The following is a 25,445-nucleotide window of genomic DNA, read 5'->3' as shown; positions in this document are numbered from 1 at the left end:
GTTCAAAGAATTGGGGTTCAAGATCTCTGCGCTCAATAGACATACTGACATAGGAGCCGTGGTGTATGGCTCACACAATAGACATACTAACATAGGAGCCGCGGTGTATGGCTCACACAATAGACATACTAACATAGGAGCCGCAGTGTATGGCTCACACAATAGACATACTAACATAGGAGCCGCAGTGTATGGCTCACACAGGTTGCTGCTGTCACCCGTCAGGTCTCACGGGTGCAATCTCCGAACCTCAGGCTTTTAACCTGACAGAAATGCTCAAAGCATTAGTTTCTGTTTAAAGTAGGCATCCATTTCTCCCAAGTAGAAAATAGTTCACTGGGCTATCTTTCTTGAGCAGCGTATTAGGACACGAATTCATGTTGTCAGCCTGTCAATCCATCCAGATCTCAGCTTTCATTCATCTGCCTGGAGTAATAATCCTGCTCAGTATAGAGTGCCACTGAACCACAGGTCCCTCCTGCTCTCTCTCTCTCTCTCTCTCTCTCTCTCTCTCTCTCTCTCTCTCTCTCTCTCTCTCTCTGCTCTTAGATACAGATGTGAGTCTAGAAAGCAGACACTGTAGTTTCCAAGTTCTAGTTCTTTTTTTACAACAAATTATACAGACATACCTGGACAGTCGCAGATTACTAAGCAGGAGCTACGAAGGGAGGGGCAATGGGCAAGGCTCCGCAGCTCTTCAGCTGTGGCCTGGCTCCAAGAGAGCAGGAAGGGCGAGAGAGGACAGAGTGGGGTCCCGGATGACACCTACTTATGCGCCCTTCACCTGATCCCCCCTCCCCTGCTCCTGTGATGAGGCTCTCCCAGGCAGTGCTCCCTTGGCTGAAAGCGGCTCAGGTAGACTTCTGGACTCACCCCTGCTGAAGCCTTTTGTATGTTGATCTCTGGAGTTTTGCTCTTCACTGATTCCCTGCCTCTTTCTGGACTGAGGAACACAATTGCACATCCATATATGTTGTACATGTGTCTGCGTGTTATTTTACTTCACACTTAGTTATGTTGTATGTGTGCGTGTGCACGGTCATGCCCGGGCATACATGAAGCCAGAGGTCCACCCGCAGTCATGCTTCATCATGCTATTTTCCATCCACCATGTGGAGCTTGTGAATAAGCTCAGGTCACTAGGGATGGCAGAAAGCTCTTTTACCCATGACCCGCTGCCATCCCCAGAACACGTGTATTAAACCAAAATTCCAGTTTTTCTTGCCATTTATTAGTGTAAGGGGGAATTAATTTGTGTCATCACTCTCCTTTAAAATAAACTTGCAGCATTACCGTGGTAAAAATAACCCCACTCTTCTTCTGCCTTTATTTAAATTGTTTCAGCCCAAATTGACTGAAGATTGTTCCCTCGTTTTCCGTCTCATTTGGCTCGCAAAGGCGCAGTCTTAGTGAGTGAACGTTATAAAATGCTTTCTTTTTTTTTTTTTCTTCCCCTTTTGTTTTTGCTGGAAGCAAGTTTTACAATAGGAATTACGCTCGCTATAGACCCAGATTGTAATCGCTTGGATTTATGATGCCAGAGCGTGGATCCCATAATTCTATGAACTGAAGCCAAGCAGCCAGGAAGGCCCTCTGGTCACCAGTATAAGTTTCATTCAAAGTTTACAGAGAGACAAAATGAAGTCTTTTTTTTTTTTTTTTCCTAAATAAGTTCCAGCATTAAATGTCAGCTTAGCTGAAACAAATATAGCCTTAAAACAAAAGAAAAAAGCAAAGAAGGGGAGAAAGGGATAGGGGAGATAGGGGAGAAGGGACAAGAGAGATAGTGACAAAATGACAGGAAAGGGTAGGAGGAGGAGGGAGGGAGAGGAGGGGAGAAGAAGGAGCAATTTTAAGTTTCAATAACTTAGCCTTGGAAACTGAACACAGGGCCTTCAGAATGCTATGAAAAGGACAGATGTCAGCAAGATAACAGCTTTCCGATTTAAAATCATTTGAAGAAAACCCAAATAAAAATTAAGCCGAAGCAAATGGCCATGGGTCGTTCGTGTAATATTCCTAAGTTACCCACATCAACTTCATCGGCTTGTGTTTGGACTTCTTGCCAAAGCCTACCCGGATCCTTAAAGTAAACAGGACTGGGAGGCTGCCTGCCCAGGAGTTTAACACCCAGACCTCACCCTGCTCCCACCTTGTGAGGCCCAGGTAGAGGGGACCCTTGCTTTGCATCTCAGAGGAAGAGGTTCATTTCATACCATAAGGTTTTAATGCCACGGGAGGAGTCATATTGGACCTTCTACAATGGCTTCACAGTAGAGCAGCCTGAGCTCCCCCACAGTGGACCAGACTTGACTGTTCTTGAGGAAGTATGACTAGCTGTGGGCTAATTAGTCAGCCTGTGTGAGCATTAGTGACCTCACTTTTGAAAAGGGAAAATAAACACCGGTATTGCCGTTAAAGGCAATGGGCTGGAGAAAGAATATCATGAAACTTATTACCCCAACCAAAATGTCTACAAATAAAATGGGAAGTATTTAAGACCATTACAGACAAATATGAGTCAAATAGCTCCATCTCAGGAAATCCAAGACTCAGATAAAATGGTGTCATAATAGTACATAGGACTAGTATACCACAGCTCAGAGTACCTGCCATGGCCAAGGCCGATGAGCAGAGGCAGGAACTGAGGGGGTTTTGTTTGTTTGTTTTTTCTTTTCTTTCTTTCCTTTTTAAAATTAAATTAAATTAAATTTATTTTCAGACAGGGTTGTCTGCACTCACTTTGAAGACCAGGCTGGCCTCGAACTCACAGCGATTTGCTTGGCTTTGCCTCCCAAGTGCCGGGATTAGAGGCATGCACCGCTGGTCTCGAACTCACAGAGATCAGTTGCCTCTCCTCATCCCAAGTGCCAGGATTACAGACATGTGCCACTGCAGCCAGCTGGAACTGAATTTATTTATTTATTACATTTTGGTTTTTTTGATATAGAGTTTCTCTGTGTAACAGTGCTGGCTGTCCTAGACTCCTTTTATAGACCAGGCTGACTTTGAACTCACAGAGAACCACCTGCCTCTGCCTCCCGAGTGCTGGGATTAAAGGCATGCGCCATCACACCCAGCAGGAACTGAATTTTCCAAGTCATTCTTGTTTCAGAAGGCTGCATTCTGGGAGGACGGCAGATCAACATCCTTAAAAAGCCAACTCTCTGCCTTGCATCTTTCTTCCAGCCAGCGGAGCCTACAAAAGAGAAGGGATTTGGCAAGAGAAGGCGTCAGTCACTCCAGGGCTGCCTCACCCTGGTCAAGTGCCCGGTCGCATGCCTGAGATTCGTTGTGTGTCTGGGTCCCCTGTCACTCTTCACTCTTGCCTCGTCCTCCAGTGTCTGGAGGCAGGATCTTCTTGACACGTGGAGCAGAGGCTTCTTAGTATCTGCTACTGTCAGTCCTCTGCTCCTCCGGGGCCTCTGGCTGAGGGAGGGGCGGGATAATGCCAATCACACTGTCAGCACTGTAACATGCTAAGCAATCAGTAACACCTACCTGCAGGTTTCTTTCTACAGGATGGAGGACGTACACGTATTTCTTTATAACACAGAGTATGAAATTTCCCCTGTCATTTATGTCCCGTATCATATATGATACGTCTGTCTTACGTAAACTTTCTATTGCTGTGATAAAGCACCATGACCCAAAGCAACTCGGGAAGGAAAGCATTTATTTTGCTTACACTTCCACGTCACAGCCCAGGACAGGACAGGAACTCCAGCCAGGATATAAGAGACGCAGAGGCCCTTGTAGTCACAGACAGGCACTAGGGCAACCTAGAATGTTAACACACAGGGTTGGTTGTCCTTCAAGGGAAGGAATGCGTAACCTGTTCTCCTCCCAGAAGGCTGGGAGTAGGTGTGGCTAATAGCCTGGTGACCTTTACTTTATCTGTGTGGCTGAAGACCACACAAGACCCTCATCACAAGCTTGTTTTTCTCTGTTAATCTATAGAACCCATATTTATGGAAGGTGTCACATGTAGTCAGTCTATAGAACTCATCTTTTAAGAATTATTATTATTATTATTATTATTATTATTATTATTATTATTATTATTATTATTAATTCACATTATATCCCAGTCATAATCCCCTCACTCTTATCTCCCTGTTCCCACCCTTCCTCCCTTTTCCATTCTATTCCCCTCCCCTAGACATATGACAGGTGGGGTCCTCCTCTCCCACTGTCTGACCACAGCCTATCAGATCTCATCTGGATAGCCTGCATTCCCTTCCTCTGTGTTCCCACAGGGCCTCTCCGCCAAGGGGCAGTGATCAAATCGTGGGCCCCAGAGTTCTTGTCAGAGGCAGTCCCCGGATCTCCCCCACCCCCAGGTGTAGAATGAGCTGTCCATTGGTTATATCAGAACAGGAGATCTGAGTCCTCGGCTTGCATTGTCCTTGCTTGGTGCTTCAGTTTGTGTAGTCCCCCCCACCAGGTCCAGATCTGCCAGCCTTGATGGTCTCCTTGTGGGGCTCCTGACACCCCCTTTCCCATCTTTCCATCCTCCAGCTCTTCCATACAATTCGCAGCCCTTCACCCAGAGTCCGGCTTCTTGTCCCAGTATCTGTCCCAATTATGTTGGGTTAACATCCATTTATAAGTGAGTATATACCACGAATGCCTTTCTGGGTCTGGGTTACCTCACTCAGGATGATGTTTTCTGGTTTCATCCATTTGCCTGCAATTTTCAAGATTTACTTGTTTTTGATAGCTGAGTAGTATTCCATTGTGTACATGTACCAGAGTTTCTTTATCCATTCTTCGGTTGAGGGACATCTGGAAACAACCTAAATGCCCCTTAACCGAAGAATGAATAAAGAAATTCTGGTACAGAACTCATTTTTATGGAAGGTGTCGCATGTACTTTACAGAGTCTTGATGTAGTTACATCAAATCTTTATCCATCTTTGTTCCTCAAAGAGATTTATGTATGCTTTATTGTGCACACAATTGAATTAATTGTCCCCCCCCCCAAAAAAAATGGTTTTACCAAACTGGGCTGTGATTAAACGTTCCTGAAATAAATCACTTGGGGTCAGACTTCTGAAGTTTGAACCAATGCTATTAGTCACTTTGAACCGAACTGCTTTCTTGTCTTGTGTAGATTTGCCACTCTGCTGGCTGTGCAGGCCACAGAGACCACTATGCTTGCTTTCTTAGAGTACTGAGGACCACCATCTCTGGGGCAGCCCCACTCACAGCGGGCTGCTTATAGCAGCTCTACCCTTTCTTCTGTTTAGTGAGTTCTTATCCCAGATAGGCACATGGCTCATTTTATTACCTGTTTTCAGTCTTTATAAGATAACTTTGCATGGATTCCTTCCTCCTTTAGTTAGAAATTTTTTACGGTTGATAAAATGCCATTATGTGTATTGTGGCATTTAATAAAGACATAGTTATTTCAAAGTTTTCGCTTTGCATATCAGAATGCTAGGACTCAGCAAGTCTGCCTTGCTGGACAAACTGGAGAGAGTGAAAGTTGTGGGATTCCCTGCTTCATACTCCCCTAAGATGTGCAGAAGTGAGGGGTCCCATTAGCACAGTCCTGCCACCAATGATGCAGCTACTGCCATGCTTTCTCCTCCATAATGGACTGTATCCTCTTGACCTGTAAGCCAAAATAAACCCTTTCTTAAGTTGATTTTGTCACAAAAATGAGAAAAGTTACTAATAGGGCTCCAAAGACACGAGGGCTGACTCTTTATACATCTGGGGTTGCCTGTGCACTTTCAGCCATGATGCTGTTATTTGGGTCGCCTTGGCCATGTAGGGACTGTGACTCTGCCTCTGTTTAGGATCCAACTGCCATGAGCTGCCCCCACAGTTCCTCCCTACCCAGTGGCGTTTGCTAAGGGCTCTTAGGAACCAGACAATATGCGCATGAGAAATGTCTCCTTATGTGAAGCCACTAAAGCCAGTGGAAGTTTTTCCATGTGGCTCTTCGCCAACTCTACAAGCTGATTCAGCCTAAGGGAGAAACACAGGACACCATTACCATTTCTTTTAAAAAAAAATAATTTATTTAATTTTATTTTAGTGTGAGGGTATCAGAGCCATTGGAACTGGACTTACAGACAGTTGTGAGCTGCCCTGTGGGTTCTGGGAATTGAGCTCAGGACCTCTGGAAGAGCAGACAGTGTTCTTAACCACTGAGCCATCTCTCCAGCCCCCACCATTACCATTTCTACCTGGCTGTCCTCCCTTCCTTGTCTTGTGATTTTCCCCAGACTTCCAAGTAGGAAGTGTCCAGAGACCAGAGGACACAGAGATCTCACTACAATGTAGCTGTGAGTGCTGACAGCCAGGGCTATGTTTCAAGTCAGCAACTGATATTTTCTATCCCTTGCATATTTGAGCTCTGAGTATGGAAGTCAAGATGAAATATAAAGGAGGGAAGAGGGAAAAAATGGGGGGGGGGGCAGCTACAGAAACTTTCAGCTGAAAAGATCCCACCTCCATTTTGTAACCCTCACTTATTTTACTCTTGTCTTGTTTGCACAGCAGTGGGCACTTAGCCGGCATTTGGTACTGCCGAATAACAGCGAGAGCTGGCATTAGGTTTGTGGGAGTCACGGTTTTGTGGATCGGCAGAGTACCAACCAATGTACGTTTAAAATGAGCACATTAGAGAATCGACTGTGGCTGAGAACAATTTGATAACAGCTTGAGGCTGAGGTCCACGCACAGTTTCTCCTCCTTTACATTTTCCCGAGCTCACTCCAATTGAGGGGTTATCCGCACGAATCCATCGCCTGTGACCTCACACACGGAATTCAGTTCCGGCACTCATGTTATCTGTGGTGTGAGAAAAGGGCGACTGACGCCCTCTGTGTAGGTGCTGCTCATTGAACAGTATCCAGGGTCCTACCCCTAGCTTCCTTCTCCCTTCAGCTTCCCAGTCCCCTCCACTGGCTTTTCACCCATCAACTCGAGGGCTAAAACTGTGTACCCTTGACTCAGAGTCCAGGGCCCATCTGCGTCCAAACAGGGTCTTCTAGTGACCTCATCCAACCGCGAAGCTCCACATATCGTGATTAGACTAACAAATACCAAATGTGTCTATGTGTCTATAGCATGGGCATCTGCACTCGACTCCAAGCTCTTTTTTGTTTGTGTTTGTTTGTTTAATTTGTCATATTTTCCCTGTATATTATACTGAGCTCTGTGAGGACATGTTCATGCAAAAAATACAATGCACTATAATCCTTATAGTCCCACCTTTGCCATTTTCTCCTCTCTTCTCGCACTAGCCTCCTTTATCCTGCCTAGACAATTTTATTTCTACTTTCATGTCATATGTTCATGAGTTTATCTTTCTGTATGCAAACTAGAGTCTACAATAAAAGAAAACTTTGTGTTTTAGAGACTTGCATGATTTACTTAATGTGAAAATCTCCTCTTCCACCCTTTTCCGCAAAGATCACATCATTGGTTGTTGTGTTTTATTTCTCTCTCTCTCTCTCTCTCTCTCTCTCTCTCTCTCTCTCTCTCTCACCTCTCTTACCCCCTCACACCTCTCTCTCCCTCCCTTTCTCTCTCTTACTTCCCTTCTTCTCTCTTCCACTGTCTCTATCTCTTTCTTTCTTATTTTTTCTTTTCTTTTTAATTTTTTTTCAATTTATTTATTCAGATTACAACTCAATTGTTATCCCATCATGCCCCTCTCTGGATTACCCTCTCCCCTTTTCTTCTCTCCCCATGCTCATGTAATAAACCACTATATAATGTTTGTTGCCTGGCATTTTATTTTCTTATTTCTTATTATTTAAATCATTAAATTTGTGCCGATGCCAAGGTCGTGGGTTTGATCCCCATATGGCCCACCAATTTAATAATTAAAAATAAGGTGCCAGGTAACAGATATTAGATGGAGAAGTTTTATTGTATGAGTAAGGGGAGAGAAGGAAAGGTGGATGGTATGAGAGAGACAGACAGACAGACAGACAGACAGATGGAGGAAGAGTGGAAGAGAGAGGAGGAGGAAGAGAGGTGAAAGAGAGATGAGAGAGAAAGGAGGTAAGAGGAAGGGGTGAAGCAGGTCTGTCATTTTATATACTGGGCACAGCCATACCCCCAAGGCAGGTAGGCAGACTGAAGCAGAATCCTAACACCAATAGTTTGTTAAAATGGCTTTAAACTGCCTTTAACAATATAATGAGAGAGATTAATGTTACATATTTATTTTCCTTCTCAACCCTCCCTCATTTCTCTCTCCCTTGAGATCCCAAATAACCTCATTATCCAGAGAAGTGCTGGGAAAGCAGATGCAAAGTAACTCAAAGACTAGTTGACAAATCATCACCAAAGAATTAAATTCATGTTTACATCACAGCACATGAGTCCTATCAACAACATTTCTGTGTTAGGATCCTATAAATGAACCCAACAGTGGCTTGATTAATTTCAGAAGTCAGATATAGAGAAATAGAAGGGGGAAAATAGATGCAGCATACAGTGAAATCTTACAAAATACTCCAGGGAACCACATGGGAAACGTAGTGTTTGCTGACGGCATTCTAACTGCCCCCCATCCTAGCAACTAACATTGAATAAATCTGCTCTCTTGAGTTGCTAGAAAGAGCAGCCTTTGTGTCATTTGTGTTGAAAAGAAAATAAGATTAACAAAGTGATGCTGGAACTAAGTTTCCAGTGTGAACAAAGCAATAGTTCTGCTTGCAATGGCTAAAAGGCAGTGCACGGTTTATAAATTGTGAGATATAATACATGTTTATTATGGAGCAGAGTCTTTGGTTATATATATGTGTGTGTATGTATATATATGCATATATGTGTATTAATATATATACATATATATATATGTGTGTGTGTGTGTGTGTGTATATATATATATATATATATAACCAACTAGGTGTTTGAGCACAATCAGCAAGTTAAGATTAATGTATAAAGGTAGGAAGGAACCAAACAAAAATAATGGTTGTCCTATTGTCTCCTATATCTGTTACAAAATCATGATGAGAAGCAACTCGGGGAACAGAGGGTGTATGTTGTCTTATAGATTACAGTCCGTTAGTGAGGGAAGCCAGGACAAGTGCTCAGGGCAGAAACCTGGAGGCTGGAACTGAAGACAAGATCATGGAGAAATGTTGCTTATTCCCTTACTTTTACTGAGTCTGCTTTCCTATACAACCCAGGACCACCAGTCCAGCTGTGGCACCACCCGCAATGGGCAAGGCACTCCCACATCACTCATCAATTAAGACAATGCCCTATGGACTTTGGTTCCCACTGAGTCACAACCTCCTGTAACTCCAGCTTCTGGGGATCTGATAGCTTCTTCCAGTCTTTGTGGGTACCCATACACACAAAGCACATACACACTCACACACACTCATACACATACTCACACTCACACATACTCACTCATATACACATATTAATAAAATAAAATTTTAAAAGAGAAAATGTGTTTTAGGTTGAAATTTGGGAGCCAATGCAGAAATGATGAACTCTTTTGTGCTTTTCACTTGTTAAGTGATCTGATTGATAACGCTTGTTCAAACAGTGGTGGTGACAATGTGCATAATTAAAATGAGCAACAGTAATGACCCAGGGCAAGGACAGGTGACAGTCTACACCTGAGGAGGAGCTTGTTGGCCCGAGGCTGACCTAGGTGCACTGTAACTACATAATGCAAGTTCTGAGCAAAGCACTCCTGTTTTAAAGATATAACTGACATGTTAAGAGAAACTAAAATTAGAATGGTGCAGGCTGCTCACAACAAACGAGTCTAGGGAAAGAGGGAAGAAAGAATGCATAGACTATACGAGACCCTTCAGGCATGAAACAGGATGAGTTTGAATGAGACAAGGCATCGAGGGAGGTCCATCACTGGTAACAGAAGCTCTCCCTGGTGTGAGTTACAAATAACGTAGTGTGGGCTGGTTTTGAACTAGCAGCAATCCTCTTGCCTCAGATTCTCAAGTGCCAGAATTACCTGTTTTAGCCATCATGCTCCATTTAGACAATGTGATGTCTTTTTGCTGAAAAGGTTGCAGGCCCACAGGTGCTGTCACTCATGGGTATGGAAATGCAAAATGGTGCACACACATTGGATTACGCTGAGTACTTTCTTATCAGACTAAATATATAGTCTTATAGTAACCCAGCAATTATGATCTTGAATATTTACCCAAACATTCTGACGATGTCTGCCTACATAATGTTTTTATGTGAATTCCCATTACTGAACTATATCTGCTGCAAACTAGAATCAATTAAGACATTCCTCAAATAGTTGCTGGTTTAAAGTCATATATAGAGAGATATACATATAGACATATAGATATATATCCATATACTGGAATATTCAACAGTAGGAAGAAGTAAGCTATCGAGCCGCACAGTGACATGGGTGAACCCCAGTGCTGCTGCAGAGTGAAGGAGTTAGCCCAACAACGCCACACATGGGTATTTCTAAGCCGGATTCTGCACATTTGCTAATGGTGGTAGAAAGTGGGCCTCACTTGGTCTTGCTTTTCCTCTGGTAGTTTTCCTTACACAGTGCTGGGAGCATTTCAGTCTCACCTGTCCCTCCCTGTTCACCTTGGTAGTGAGACAGCAGCCACATGGATTAAATTAAAAAAAAAAAAAAAAGATAACTGTGTCCTCTCGCTGTTTGTGATGCTTTTGTTTACTTTAGAATTTTTAACTGGCGTGCGTTCAGTGTACACGGAGCAGAGACTTTCATAGCATCTTCATGCAAGCACACGATGCACTTTGAGCACCTCAGGGTTTGTCTTATAAGCTCCTCATGGGTGGATGGTTCTCTAGCCCAGCTGCCCACACTTTCTCTCATCTACACTCTTGGGTCTGCCAGCTGTAGCTCCCTGCACAATGGACCTTTGAGCCTCAGGAGTTGAGTTGAAACTCCAGGGGTACTCTCTGCCACCTATGGTTATATCTCCTTACTAGCCATGGCCGGTTAAAACCATTAGGTACCACACAGACAAGAAGAGAAACCAGAGTGGAACAAAGGACTCCTGTAGACAGAGCACTGTGAGGTTTGTGGGCCTCTCTGTCACTGGTGTCCCCATGAGCTGTGTGCCAGTCTTCTCAGCTTCCTTGGGACACTTTGTCATTCATAATCTCTTTTATATCCGTAGTAAAATATGAATATTTCCAGCTGTTAGTTTCTACTGTTATGTGGCTATAAATACAGGAGGGGGAAAAATAGACATTAATACCATACGCATTTCCTCTTCCAACAAAAAATAAGCATTAAAGACCCAGTTTTATATTCAACATTTTTTAAAAAATACTTAACTCCTTGCAGACAATCCTGGTGAACGCCTGTGCTTTGGAATGAAATATTGTTTTTAATAAATATACAACAAGCTAGAAATTTGTAATTACAAAACCCTGTATTGGAAAGTTGGCATTTATTTATTATCATTCTCATAATTAAAGCAAATAATAATTTTTGACTTATTTGAAGCTTGATGGACCAAGAATATATAAAATTTGATTGACATTTGATGTATTGACCTTTAGAGGTCCAAGGCAAAACCTAGTGACCTCATTACAACATTCGTGCTGGGCTCCTCTTGTTTGTTCTTTCAGTTTCAATTGAGCGATATTATATTGCCAGTCAATCATACATAATAATTTTGCTCTTGAAAATTTCATTGCTTTCATTTTATAATCTTCATAAGTATTTGCAAACTTCTTATCATATACGCTGGGAGTTTTCAGTCACGCTTCCACGTCTTTCCCACTCTTGTTTGTCCACCCTAAGACAAAGTTGCCATTACCCAATTAATCCTTACTTCGCTGCTTCCACGGCAATGTGAGTCAGTACCCGCAACTTGAATGTGCGGAAGTGAGACTCCACAGCTAGAGTTTCATAAACAACGTGTTTCGAACAGTTCTTGGAAACTGCATTAAGAAAAGCCTTTCGCAGAAAACGCATATTTCCCTTGGAACTGTTTTTCTTCAGGGTGATAAACTTCTCAGAAGGCAGGACAAACCCACATTTTCAGGCTTAAACAAACAGTCATTTCAAAGCTGTTCGTTGACCCCATCTGGATCTAATTTACCATGCGTTTTCACTCCTACCTTATTAAGCATGCGTCTTCATCCTGCATTCATTTTACACGTCCATTAAGTTGCTCCATTTCTATTTTTTTATGAGGCTTAAGAATTTTTGCATCAATTTGTTTTGACCATCACAGGAAAGACAGCTAGGGGCCAAAATTAGAAAGGGGGGGGGTGGGAAATGGAGGCACTTCAGAGAGTACAGCTATAGAAATGGGTTGTTAAAATACCTGCCTTGATCTGCATCCGTCCACTCTTTCAGTGCAGCTAGGAATTTGAGATTAGATAGAGAAGACAGGTAGCAAGAGAGGCTTCACGGCTACGAAAAGGCAGCACTCTCGACAGTCTTTAGTATCTTTGTGACAGCAACTGCATTTGCAACCCAGCAGAGTGGGGTGGTGACAAGGGTCGCTCCCTCCAGCAGCAGGGTCAGCTGCTATGGAACAGTATCTGGCAGTAACTATGATGGGAATACAGGTTGCCTATGTGACACATGGACGGATGAACGGAAGAATAAAAGGTGACGGATGAGTAAGCGTATGTGGAAGGATGGATAGATGGTGACTTTCTATTTCACGTTATTGTTAACATCACATGCGCATCAATTTTAAGTCTGATGTCGCTTTTAAAACGAATTGCATTGCGTATGAAACCCTTGTACTCATTACTCTTCCGTACTCTCAACTCCAAGTCAACGAACCTCTCTGGACCAGATCAAGGCCAGTCATCTCTGCGCCCAGGAACTTGTGTGTGTGTGCCCATGAACTTCAGAGTAAGCTCAAGGTGCTCGATATGACACATGGATTTCTTCATAGTCTAGGCTCAAAGAACTCCACAACCCACCGCCAACACACATGCATAGCTCCACCCACACATTACTCTACCCATCCCTCAACATGTGATTCCTGGATGAACTTGGCTCTTCTGCATCTACATCTGACAAGCGTCTATTTGACTCCCTCTCTAGAAATCAGCAACTTTCAACTCATCCAAGCCTTGGTTTACAATTTAACTCTAATATGAAGTCATCTTGACTGGAGAGTCATCTGTCTTGCTTTCTTTGGTATTTTGCATAATGTTCAATAAGTTTGTGTTGATTAAATGTAAAAATTGCGTATGGAACGAAGAAATATTTGCTAAAAGGCCCCCTCTTTTTCTCTCTCTGTGTGTATGTGTATTTGTACACACATACAGAGCATATAAGTATACATCTTAGTGCATACACATGTGTGTGGAGTCTAGATAGAGGCCAACGTTAATTTCTCTTCCATCTGTAGTTACAGATGGTTGGGACCTGCCATCTGGGTGCTGGTAATGAAACCCGGTTTCTCTAGAACTAGCCAGTGCTCTTAACTGCTGAGCCATCCTCCAGACCCACACACACCTTTTTTCGGATGGGTTGTGTCAGTGAATCTGGATCTCACTGATTAAGCTGGGCTGGTCCCCAGCATACTCCAGAGATCCAGCTGCCTTTTCCTTCTCAGTAGTGGAGTTATAGACACACCCCACCATACCAGCTTTCCATGTGGGTGCCAGGGATCCAAACTCAGGTGTTTATGCTTGTATAGCAAAGACTTTGCTAACCCATCTTTCCAACCCAAAAGAATTTTTAGAGGGCTGGAAATAGTTACCAGTAAAAACATGTGGAATTTGATTTTTGTATCTTTGCTATGAGGCTTTCACTTTATGTCTTGGCGTTTCAAATCATGCAGCTGTTACCATTCTACCTCCAGCCCACCTTGTTTCTGTCGCCTTCCAGCACAATCCATCGGTTCAGAAATTACTTCTCTTTTCCTTTGGCAAAAGTTCCTGAGATTTCCAACTGGCATGCCATTGCTCCCAACCATTGCCAATGCTTGATAACCCAGTGCTTCAAAGAGTTGCCCTAGCAAACCATACCAGACTGTGTCCTGGAGCACCAGGACCTTTCTTGGAGGCACGATGGCTGCTGTTGTAGGAAGAAAGAGCAGCCACAGAAAGTTCCACCCCAAGGAAGGATGTGCACATAGGACATGGGGGAGAGAAATGACCCAGGTCTGAAAGACAAGAACTGTGCCAGACCCAGAGCCTGAGGTTTGGTTTGATCTGAGACTGACCAAGGTGTAGGTGAAGGGAAGAGATGCTCAGTTTAGATTTTAATCTGAAGTTTGTGAGTATATAGGGTCCTGAGTAAAGGATGTCTGCATTTGAGCTGGCCCTGAGGTGTGCCCTAGTCTGATGTGGGGAGTGAAGGAGAGAGGTGAGTAGATGTGTTCCATAAAATGAAAGGCTGAGATAGTACATGCCTGCGATCCCACTATGTAGGAAGCAAAGGCAGGGGGATTGCCATGAGTTTGAAACATGGCCCTCTCTCAGAGAAGAAGAGGAGAGAAGAGGAGCAGACGGGGGGCGGGGGGGGGGGGTAGAGGAAACGGAGAGGAGAGGAGAGGAGAAATAAATAACTTTGAGGGTAGTAGCGTTGTTATTTGAGGAGGGCTGTGATACTGAAATTAATTAGGTCTCTGTGATGCTGAACTTGAACACAGGACACTATCAAAGCTATAATAGGCAGAGAACTACCAGTCACCCTGTAACTCTAGGCTGAGCAGAAGCAGCACAGTCAACCCTCCACAACATGACTCCAGGCTCATCGGCTGCATTTCAAGCTCTGGAGAACACAAATGTGTTCCGTCTGGAGCACCAAAGTGAGTCAGGGTCCCCTCCATCTGCCTGTCCTCCTTTCCTCAGTCTTTGCAAGAACACTGTGACAGTCTCGCCTAGACCTGAGTCGTGTTCTGTATCGCCCTACCACCATCACCTCTCTCTCAGTTCTTCCCAGGGCATGCAAGAGAGCAAATCCTCACGTTTTTGGGAATGAGACATACGTGTTACTGTCTTTGTTGAGATGGTTGCCTAAGATGGTTCCTGACTTTTTTTTTTCCCTAAAAGAAATTGGCTAAGAGACATCAGCTCACCGTACACTGCTTCTTATCTGCACCATTGCGTACTTCCTGTCCTCCTGGTCTGTTGCTTGAGTAAAACGCCTTTTGAAGAGAGAACAAAAATCTTACTTATCTTAAAGTTTCTACTTTGCCTCTCAAATTTTATATTCTCTTGCTGTGTTGCCATGGTTTTGGGTCATGGTGATTTCCTCCAGTAAAGGAGAAATCCAGTCATGAATCAAAAATGCAATTCCCAAAGCCTGCTTCTCAATAGGGTGCATGTTCATACGGAAAAAAACTCAACCATGTAGAACTGAGTCATATGTGGAAATATTAAGATACAGAGGTAACTATGGTGTATTGCTAAAAGCATGTGCTTAGAGATTTAGCAGTTAGTGGAGTCGGAGTCAGTTCCTCTAACCATGCTGCAGAAAGAGAAAGTTAATCAAGCTCTGATCGTGTTCTTTCTAAAAAAAAAAAGAAAAGAAAGAAAGAAAAGAAAAATAGGACCATTAATTCCCATTTTCAAGAGTTTGTATGGTAAATAAATACTCTTGTGATCTATATCCAATATGTATTCGACCCACCTGGAATATTCAGAAAGCCATTGGTGTTGTGGTTAAAAATTCCTAGAACCTCTCCAGTGTCACAGTCAAGGGGTGTGTAACTTCCAACCAGCAGCTAATTTGATTAATGAATGGAAACTTAGCTTCACTTAGTTTAGTCATGACAGCCTACCATCAACTATCTCCTGCATCCCTATCTCCTGCGTCCCTATCTCCTGCATCCCTATCTATCTCCTGCATCCCTATCTCCTGCGTCCCTATCTCCTGCATCCCTATCTCCTGCATCCCTATCTCCTGCATCCCTATCTCCTGCATTCTCTATGGAAGCTGTTTGGTAATGAATGCTCCTTTCTGTGTTTTTGTTTGTTTGGTTGGTTGGTTTTTTGTTTTTGGTTTGTTGTTGTTATTTGTGGGGTTTTTTTTGTTGTTGTTGTTTTGGAAACCTTTGCTGACTGTAGGGCCAACAGCAGTGCCAGTGATGGTGGTTATTCTCTGACCTATAGTAAGAGGCACGGTGGGTGCTGCAATTTGGACCAATCAAATATGTGAAGCTGGTGGACCAGATGGCATCAGAACCAGGGGTTGGACCTCGGAAGGGATTGATACATATTTTCAAGAAACGGAAAGTGAAAAGAGAGTATGAACTCAGGACCACCAAGACCAAGTTCTCAGCACAGAGGAGATGTATTTGCCCTAGAGGGACAGAGGGCAGAGATAAGAGACAAAGACAGGAGATAGAAGGTAACAGAAAAAAGGAAGGGAACAACAGAGAGGGAGGAGGAGTATTTGTCCCAGAGGACAAAGGACTGCCTCTGGATAGAGAGAAGACAGACATGGCACATAGGAAAGTGGTGGTTAGGGGTTGGGGATTTAGCTCAGTTGTAGAATACTTGCCTAGCAAGCACAAGTCCCTGGGTTCAGTTCTCAGCTCTGGTGAAAAAAAAAAAAAGTAAAGTAATGGTTTATAAAGCTGAAAGGGGACCCACCCTCTGTGTTAGGATAAGGTGTTCAATTTTATCTAAGCATGTTAGTTAGGTGAGCCAAAGGGGGCTTTTGATTGGTGGGCTTCGGTACTTTGATAGCTGGACCTTGGTAGTCAGCCTCAGGAGGTGGAGTGGCCAAATAAGTGGTCATGTAAGCCCCAAAGATAATGTTGGGGGCTAGCTTTAAGAATGTAATCAAATGGTTTGTAGTGAGGCAGAGGGAATGGGGGAGAAGGACAAGGCTTGCCAGAGACATGTTAGCAAGTCTGGGCGGGTCAGAGTCCTTTCAGAGTCCTCTTTAAGGAGCATGTTTCTTTAACAGTGTAAACACACCAGAATACAGACCAACCTCAACAGTGGCATTGAAACCAATGATCCCTTAATATTTTAATTGTATCCATTTCTTAAATATGTAATGGCTGCCTGTCATGCCAGGCATTTATGACGAGCAGTAGAGATGAATAAGCTCAAAGCTTTGTCTCTTACTTCACAAGGATCATTCACACTTGATAGGACAGAGGATAGGCAAATGTTTACCAAGCAGTTGGATACATTCCATAATAGAGAAGAAAGGAATGATCTTGCCATGGCACAGTGAAGGCAGTGGTGTCCTGGCAAGGCCAGGGAAATTTTTAAATGGGAGCTGGCTTTTACTGTAGGTAGACAAGCTGTCTGCTGTATAATGACATTATCTATGGGTCTGCTGTGTCCTGCATGTCCTTTGCCTCCGCTTCACTTGAAGGTCCAGGCTGTATTGCCTACTTAATATGCTGGCTAGTTATTAACTTGTAGGAATTTTTAAGGAAGCCAAGTCAAAACAAAGTTGGCACAAGAAGACCTAGGAAGTTCCCCCACCCCACCTCACCCCCATCCCTGTAAGGATGTTCTTGCTTGATATTTAAAATACTCAACCCTAAAGGACAAAAATTATGTCAGCTAAATGAAGACGTTGAGGCAAAGCTGTACGGGAGTATTGCCACGCTACCTGTGAGTGTGTATTAGTGTATAGTGGTCGTTCTACACTAAGGAACTATGGGAAGGTAATCAGCACTCAACTTATGTGTAGAAAACTGGTTTTTCTTGGAGATATTTCAGGCTTTACTTTCTTCATGGCTTTGATTCTTTTATAGCAAAAAGAGTGTTGAGAAAAACCACCCCACCCTTTAATGGAACAGTACATGCAGGCTAGAGGGTGTGTTAAAGAATTTATGGATTATTTACGCTTATTATCCTCTGGACATGTTTCACCCAGAGAGTGCAGTGACAGAAGAGGGATGCAGCAATCTCTGGTAGCATCTTCTTCATCTGAACGCCAAGGCTTGACGGAAAAACTGAGGATCATGAAGCTAAAAGTCCTGCCTCGCATGAGAAAGACATGCATGGCTAGTTAAATGGCTTCTGTGGCTAAAGGCGCTTGCTGCCAAGACTGAAAGTCTGAGTTCAATCCCCAGGACCCACATGATGCAAGAAGAGAACTGACTCTCAAAAGTTGGTCTCTGACTTCTCCAAGTACACACGTGCATGCGTGTGTACACACACACACACACACAATCAAAAACCTGTAAAAATAAATGATCTGATATGTAATTTCTTCATGCTGCATAGCCAGATACAGCCATATTTTCCTATCACTATCAAGTGTGGAAGAAAGATATGCTTGCACAGGTCTAGCACGCTGTCTGAGCTCCAGTGTCTACTCAATAAATAAGAGTGGGTAGTGCTAAACCCTCTGTATTCCTGAAGTTTTCCCACTGTAATTTTTATGACACTGTTTCAAAGTTGTGCTTAGTGAAATGAGCAAACAGTTCAGGGTGATATGAAAACTCTCTCATCTTTCTCTTGTGCATCATTTCTATTGGTTGCTTTATGATGACATTGTAACTACAGATCATAAATTCAAAGTGGAAGCAACTTTGTATTGCTCTTACAACCCGTGTGGGCTTGGCTATAGGTACCATAGCCTGGGGCATTTGCTGTATTGAAGTCAAATAACCATGCAGTGGGTGCTGAGCAGGAGGAGAGTTGGGCAGAAAGATATTCTGTAGTACAGTCTCAATTCCAGAAGCTCCAAGTTGGGACTTCCTTATTATAAATAAACAAATTATATATATAATGTCCTCATGTAAATGTGTTATAATGTCCTCATGTAGTTTAATTAGTTTTGTTGATCAGTTAACAAACTTGGTTGTAAATTGGGAAAATTTGGTAACAAATGGTAAAGAAGTCTTACCCCAAGACTGATGAGCCACGAATGTGATATGAAACAAGTTCCCTTCTATTTTGTATAACGAAAAAAAATTGCATTTTTCCAGAACATTTGAACGTTTCTATGACAGAGGTTAGTAAAATGTGTAAGCCCATTATGGAGTGATGTGATACTGTGTGGTCTTAGAACTTTAAATGTTCTCACAAAGGTCTTCAGGGTTATAGGATGAAAACAAGAATTCATTTGTTCATAACCAAACCTTTCCCTATTATATGAGTTAGGAAGTGTAAGCACTGTCTTAGAGACTACTTTAAGTCAAGGGTTTTCACTGGCGAATGACTAGGATCGCGGACACAACTCAGAAGAGGTGCATGGTGACCAGGTGGGAAACAGGAAGCAGCAATGGTTGTAAAAGCTTTGACCTGGGGCCTGAAAAGATGGCTTGGTAGATAAAGGTAGTTTCTGCCAAACCCGAGGACCTGAATTCAATCCCCATGAGTTCAAACCTACGTGGTGTGAAGTGAGAACTGAGTACCACAAGCTATACTCTGAACTTTACATATACTGTGTGGCACACGTACATATATACATACATACACATACACACAGATAGATAGATGATAGATAGATAGATAGATAGATAGATAGATAGATAGATAGATGTGAAAATATTTAAAACTTTGACTTGGGTATCTTCTTTTAAAAATATTTATTTATTTACTTTACATCCCAGGCAAGGTCCCTGTATCTCATATCTTCCCAGGCCCACCTTCCCTCCTGAATAATCTCTCCCCTATTCCATAGAAAAGGAAAGCCCTCCTACTTAGCCACCCTAGCTCATCAAGTTGCATTAGGAATGAGTTCATCCTCTTGCCTTGTGGCCTGGCAAGGCAATCTCATCAAGGGGAAATAATCAAAATGCAGGCAACAGAATCCATGTCAAAGACAGCTCCTGTTCCCTTACTAGTGGAACCACATGACACCTGACCTGACCCTTGGCCACATCTACACATGGTCTTTGTTTTGTGCTTCCGACTCCACGAGCCCCTCTGGGCCCTGGTTAGTTGGCTTTGTTGGTCTTCTTGTGGAGCTCTTGTCACATCTAGGTCCTTTTATCCTTCCCCCACTTTTCCACTAGGCTCCCTATGCTTCACCCAATGTTTGCCTGTGAGTCTCAGCCTCTGCTTTGAACCTCTACTAAGTGGAGCCTCTCATAGGGCAACTCTGATAGGCTCTTGACTGTAAGCATATCAGAGTATCTTTAATAGTGTTAGAGGTTGGCTTTCTTCCATGGGCTGGGTCTTGGGTTGGGCCAAGCATTGGTAGGACATTCCTTCAATCTCTGCTCTATCTGTTCTATCTTTATCCCTGCATGTCTTATAGGCAGGGTAAGTTTTGGATCAAAGTTTTTGTGGGAGGGTTGGTATTCTCCCTCCACTAGGAATCTTGTCTAGTTAGGGAGTGGCCTCTTCAGTCTCAATGGCCCCTGCTAGTAGGAATCTCAGCTATGGTCCCTCTCATAGCCTCCCAGAGGCCTGTTCTGCCTTAGGTCTCCTGCTTGTCACAGAGATGCCACCACCCACAGTTTCTCATTTCTCTTTTCTCTGCAGGCCTTCTGTCCTCTTGCCCCCGCTCGCCCCAGGTCTAATCTCCACCCTAATTTCTTTCTGTGAACATATTTAAAAATTTGACCTGAGTATTTTCAACCTTTACATGTGGATTTTTTAGTCCCATCAGTTCACCATAGCCCCATCACTATGTGTTATTTTTCTCGGCTGCTCGGTAATAACCGCTTACTCTCCCACACTGCTGAGATTAGAGCTGGTTTGTTGCATAGCCATGGCAGGAGACCTGGAGCCCTGCAGAGATGAGCAATCACAGCTCTATAGGAGGTTGCTGGCATCCTATGGATGTCACTATCAGGTCACTTCATGAATTTACTTATCAGGAGCCTAAAAAAACCTGCCATCAGGAGGTTCTGTCTGTGTTGCTGTTGAATTGGACTCTCATCAATATCAATGCTACTCTGCGTTCGTCTGAATCAGCTTATTTATTTCTGAAATGATTTCTCATATAGAACATTTAAAACTGTAAGAGGAAAAGTCTCAGTGTCAGACTTCTGTGGGAAGCAAAGGTTGCCAATGTTGCATTGTGCTTCAAAAAATTAGGCAAGCTAGCTCAAAACTCTGCCCAAGATTGTTGGAATAAAGCAAGATTACATTTATAGTAATCTTCCTGGGGGAGGCAGCGCTTGGGGACCATGTGTGGGGCTCTGCATGGTCTAGGAAAGCATTCCATCCCCAATTCTTACAATAAACATTCTAAGATATTTTAAATGTAATTTATTGTTAGTGTATGTGTGTGAATGTGTGCCAGAGCACACCTGTCACAGCACACGTGTGGAAGTCAGAGGACAACTTGGTGGAGTTGTTTCTCTCTTTCCGCTTTTATGTGTGGGTTCCAGGGCTCTAGCCCAAGCCACCAGGTTTTACAGCAAACACTTTCACCCACAGAGCTGCCTCTCTACCCCATACTGTAAATGTTTTAACAAACTGTAGAACAACAACACTGTGACCATGGAAAAGACCTTATGTGCTTCCCTTGTGCTTCTGGGGCCACTAACATCATATACCCACATCACTTCTTAAGGGAAGATGTACACAAAGGGCATGGCTGGTTTATCTGTGGTGTTTTTCTATGTTTGGTTGTTATTCCTCTGTTAGGAATGAGTTACCATTATTACCTTTACTGATCCTTGTTTTTTCATCTATCCAGTAGCTACGTTTTCCTTTGCCAGGAACTATGATAGGCATCAGAAAACGGAGGAACACTCTCATGGAATATCGCATTTCTAAGGAAATGGTCAAGCCACATAACAACAATAGCAGCAGTAACAATAATAGCATTTGTATAAGATTCCAGTTGTCCTGTTCCTTTTAGTATTAGTGTGTGGTTGTGGTAGTTAATAGCAGCTGTGGCTCTGTCATGAGCAGCAGTGCATGATGGGACAATGGTAGGAAACTGCCTCATTTCCAACTGTGCTCACTGTTGCTCCTTTTGCACTAGCCGCACTGGCCTGGTTCACACTCCTGGATCATGCCACCCACACTTTCCTTTGCATTTGCTCTTCTTTGCTGCATTATCCCCCAAATATCTTCCCTTATACACTTGGTGATTGCTTATCAAAAAGGATTAGCAGGGGCTGGAGGGATGGCTCGATGGTTGAGAGCACTTGCTGCTTCTGCAGAAGACTCGGGTTTCATTCCCAGCACCTACATTGGGTGGCTCACACCTGTCTGTAACTTCAGTTCCAGGAATCTGATGCCCCGCTCTGGTCTCTTGGGTACCTGCATGCTTGTGGTACACACACACGCACAGACACACACACACACACACACACACACACACACGTAAAATTAAAAGAAAAATCATTTTTAAAAAGAGGATTACCCAGCTCACAGAGACCAAACCACCTCCATATTGACCTAGGCCCCTCATACGTATGTAATAGATGCCCAGCTTGTGCCTCCTATGGGACATCTAAGAGCAGGAGCAGGGGCTGCCTTGACTCTGTTGCCCGCCTTTAGATCCCTTTCCCCTGACTGGACTACTTTGCCTAGCCTCAATAGAAGACGATGTTCACAGTCCTACATGATAAGTCAAGGCGAGTTGATATCCATGGGAGGTCTCCCCTTCTCTGAAAAGGAAGGGTGGCCTAGGTGGAGGGGAGAGGAGGGGAGAGGGAGGAATTGGAAGGAGGGGAGGGAATGGAAGTTCCTATTGGGATGTAAAATAAATTAATTAACTAATGGGGAAAAAAGTAGGGTTACCCTCACCATGCCCTTAAATAACATCCCTCACACCCGTGTCCATCAAGGCCAGCTCCTCTGTAACTTCTTCTGGGTATTCTATTCCCAAGTGCTCATGCTCTCTGGCAGGCTGCTCAGAGGAGCTGTCATTGGATTTTTTTTTAAACCAGTTTCTTCCTAGAAGGTGGGGTCATGAGGTCAAGGATGGTGATTTGAATTGTGACCTGGACATTTCCAAACAGAGCAGATGGCAGCACAGAGCAGCCAGTGTATGAGGATTAGCGCAGTCATAGACCATCTAGGGCAAAATTGTTACATGAAATGGGCTGCTTTGAATCTCAGCACAAGGAGATTGCTCAGGTGAAGAAAGGCAACCCCCAAACAAGAAGGCTATAGCTGTATTAACTGATGAAGAGGGAAATGAAACCTGCAGGGGTAGGGGCCGACATGGGGTAGGCTATATTATATATAAACATCGTATTCCATGATGAAATTTGTAAACAGAAATTTGGGGGCTAAATAGTACTGGTAACCCTTAAAATGTGGTAATACCGAAGCATCTTAAAGAACAATAAATTGTTTTCCAATACAGCACAGGTGTAAAATTATTGTTTTTATTATTTATGTTAATCAAATTAAAATATTATAGCAATATAAATCTAAAACTATATCAATTTGTCTTTCCCAAAAGTAATCTAAAAGAAAAAAAAGGCCATGAAAGCACATCTCTAAAGAATGCACAGCTAATCTCACAGTTTCTGTGTGCTTTATATATGTTTGAAACAGATTAGTTTCTTCTATAGTTAGAGATAATCACTCAAGGGCAGGTGTGGAGTAAGAATTTTGACACTGTTTAAAGTGGTTCCATGGCTTATTCATGGACATGCTGCCTGCCGGAAGGAGGCTATTCTGTGTAGTTGGCAGTGAGAATTCAGCCATATCCCAGGAGTCAGCAGAAACAGTTTACCAACAACATGCATGAAGGCAGATGAAAGATGTACTTGCTTACTGTTGGTATTGGTGTTGTGTGATATGTGTGTATGTGTGCGGACACACATACACTATGGCGTACTTGTGGAAGCCAGAGGACAACTTTCCAAAGTTGTTTCTTTCCTTCCACTGTGGGACCCAAGGATCACACTCAGGTCACAAGGCTTGGGCCACCAGCTATCTTATCCACTGAGCTATCCTGCCAGCCCCAGTTAGTTTTTTGTTGTTGTTGTTGTTGTTGTTTTGCTTGTGTTTTTAAATTAAGACAAGGAGTTTCTTCAAAGTTAAGGCATCCAAATTCCTCCTGTATTATATAAAGCAGTCACAAGTTTGTTAATAGGGTGACAAGTCTTTGCTATAATTAAAGAGACAACACGAAGCATCAGAGTTACCATTAGAAATGGTCCCAGTGGGCATAGCTGAAGGACAAAGTTACAGGCATGTAAAATCCATGTGTACATATTCAAAGCCTTCAAACATTCAAAAGCATTCTGGTGTCCTTTGCACATCTTCCTTAATGCTTCAAAACATATGACCAGATCCAGACATCTTCAAATGGTGCAATTATGTTTAGTATATTTGATTTTTGAAAGGCAGTGGAGTGTCTAATATAGCTCAGAAATATTTTGAAAAATGATTGCATTTTAAATGGTTTTGGAACTGAGAAAGGCCAGTTATATTTTTTAAAGTAGCTCATTTGAATAAGTCATTTCTTGCAGATAGCACTTTTTACAGATTGGCCTTTTGCGTTGCATTCTACATTCTAACTTAAGATAGGGCCCTTTACTTACCTTGGCCTGCTCAGTTTACTAACATGGTTGTTTTTGTTTTTGAGACAGGGTCTGACTATGTGGCCCTGGCTGACCCAGAACTCACAGAGATCCCCACCTCTGTATCCCAAGTGTATCGCCATGCATGGCTAACATTGATTATTCATAAAAGAGAAAAGTATCTAGCTGTACTTATTATTTCACACATGCAAAACACAACCAAATATAAAAGCCTTATTCTCCAGGGAATTCACCGTGATGGACTAAGGGCGCAGCTGAAACCCCAAGTACACTCCGTGTAGAAGGGCGACAGGGTCAGTGGCTGTGCGACTTCAGGCTCTGGACATATATTAGCTCAAATTAAGTCTCACACTCTGAAGTTAAGAAAGAATATTGCTATTTTTCCTCTTCAGTCACCAGCAGTGACGCCAAATATGGCCGTGGTCTGTCTGACAAAGTCCACATTGCAATAAGCACCATGACAGCTCAACAGGAGACTTGAAGTGAGAGGCGTGCATCTCTGCTGACCCTAAAAGCGATGGCGAACACAGTGGCCATAACCTTCAATTAGTTAGCTTTCACCCTTCAAGGACTATCTGTGATCAACTCACTCAAGGCATTGCTGTAAAGATAAAGATATAATTGATATTTTAAACTAATGAGACATGATTTGGAGGTTAAGATCAGTGGAGTCTCAGAGGCCCTATCAAGAATCTTCGGAGAACCCTGAGCTTGCTGCAATTATTTGCCCAACTCATATGAATGTGTTTTGGGGGAGGGGTGGATAAGGATTCAATATTCTTTGTTTATTTTTAGTATCTGTGACATCCTCCTTGAAAAACTTGATCTCAAGTTTGACAACCACTCTCAGGAACTGCAAAGGAGTCCAACTCTCTGACATGGGTCCCACTGACTTTCAGCACAACAGTGTCCAGTTGCTTAAGCATATTTTGCTTTGTTTCATTTTCTTGTAAGACAAGGGCTATTTATGTAGCTCAGGCTAGCCTGGAAGCTGCTGTGTAGCCCAATGTGTCCTCAGCCGCACTCCCCTCGACCTCCCCATGCTGGGATTGCAGGGGTGTGCCTCCATGGCTGACCACCACTTCTCTTCTTCCAACCCCGTATTTCCAG

General features: G+C 43.2%; 1 protein-coding gene across 1 annotated transcript in view; it reads left to right on the top strand.

Annotated features, from left to right (window-relative positions):
* The window catches only part of Rerg (RAS like estrogen regulated growth inhibitor), a 111,846-nt gene that overhangs the window by 65,710 nt on the left and 20,691 nt on the right, over window positions 1-25,445 (top strand). The gene's annotated exons all lie outside the window — the stretch shown is intronic.

The sequence above is a fragment of the Acomys russatus genome, chromosome 13 (genome assembly GCF_903995435.1).
Source record: "Acomys russatus chromosome 13, mAcoRus1.1, whole genome shotgun sequence".
NCBI classification, from domain to species: Eukaryota; Metazoa; Chordata; class Mammalia; order Rodentia; family Muridae; genus Acomys; species Acomys russatus.
Note: the sequence above shows the minus strand (reverse complement) of the source record. Positions and strands in the feature narration are given on the sequence as shown.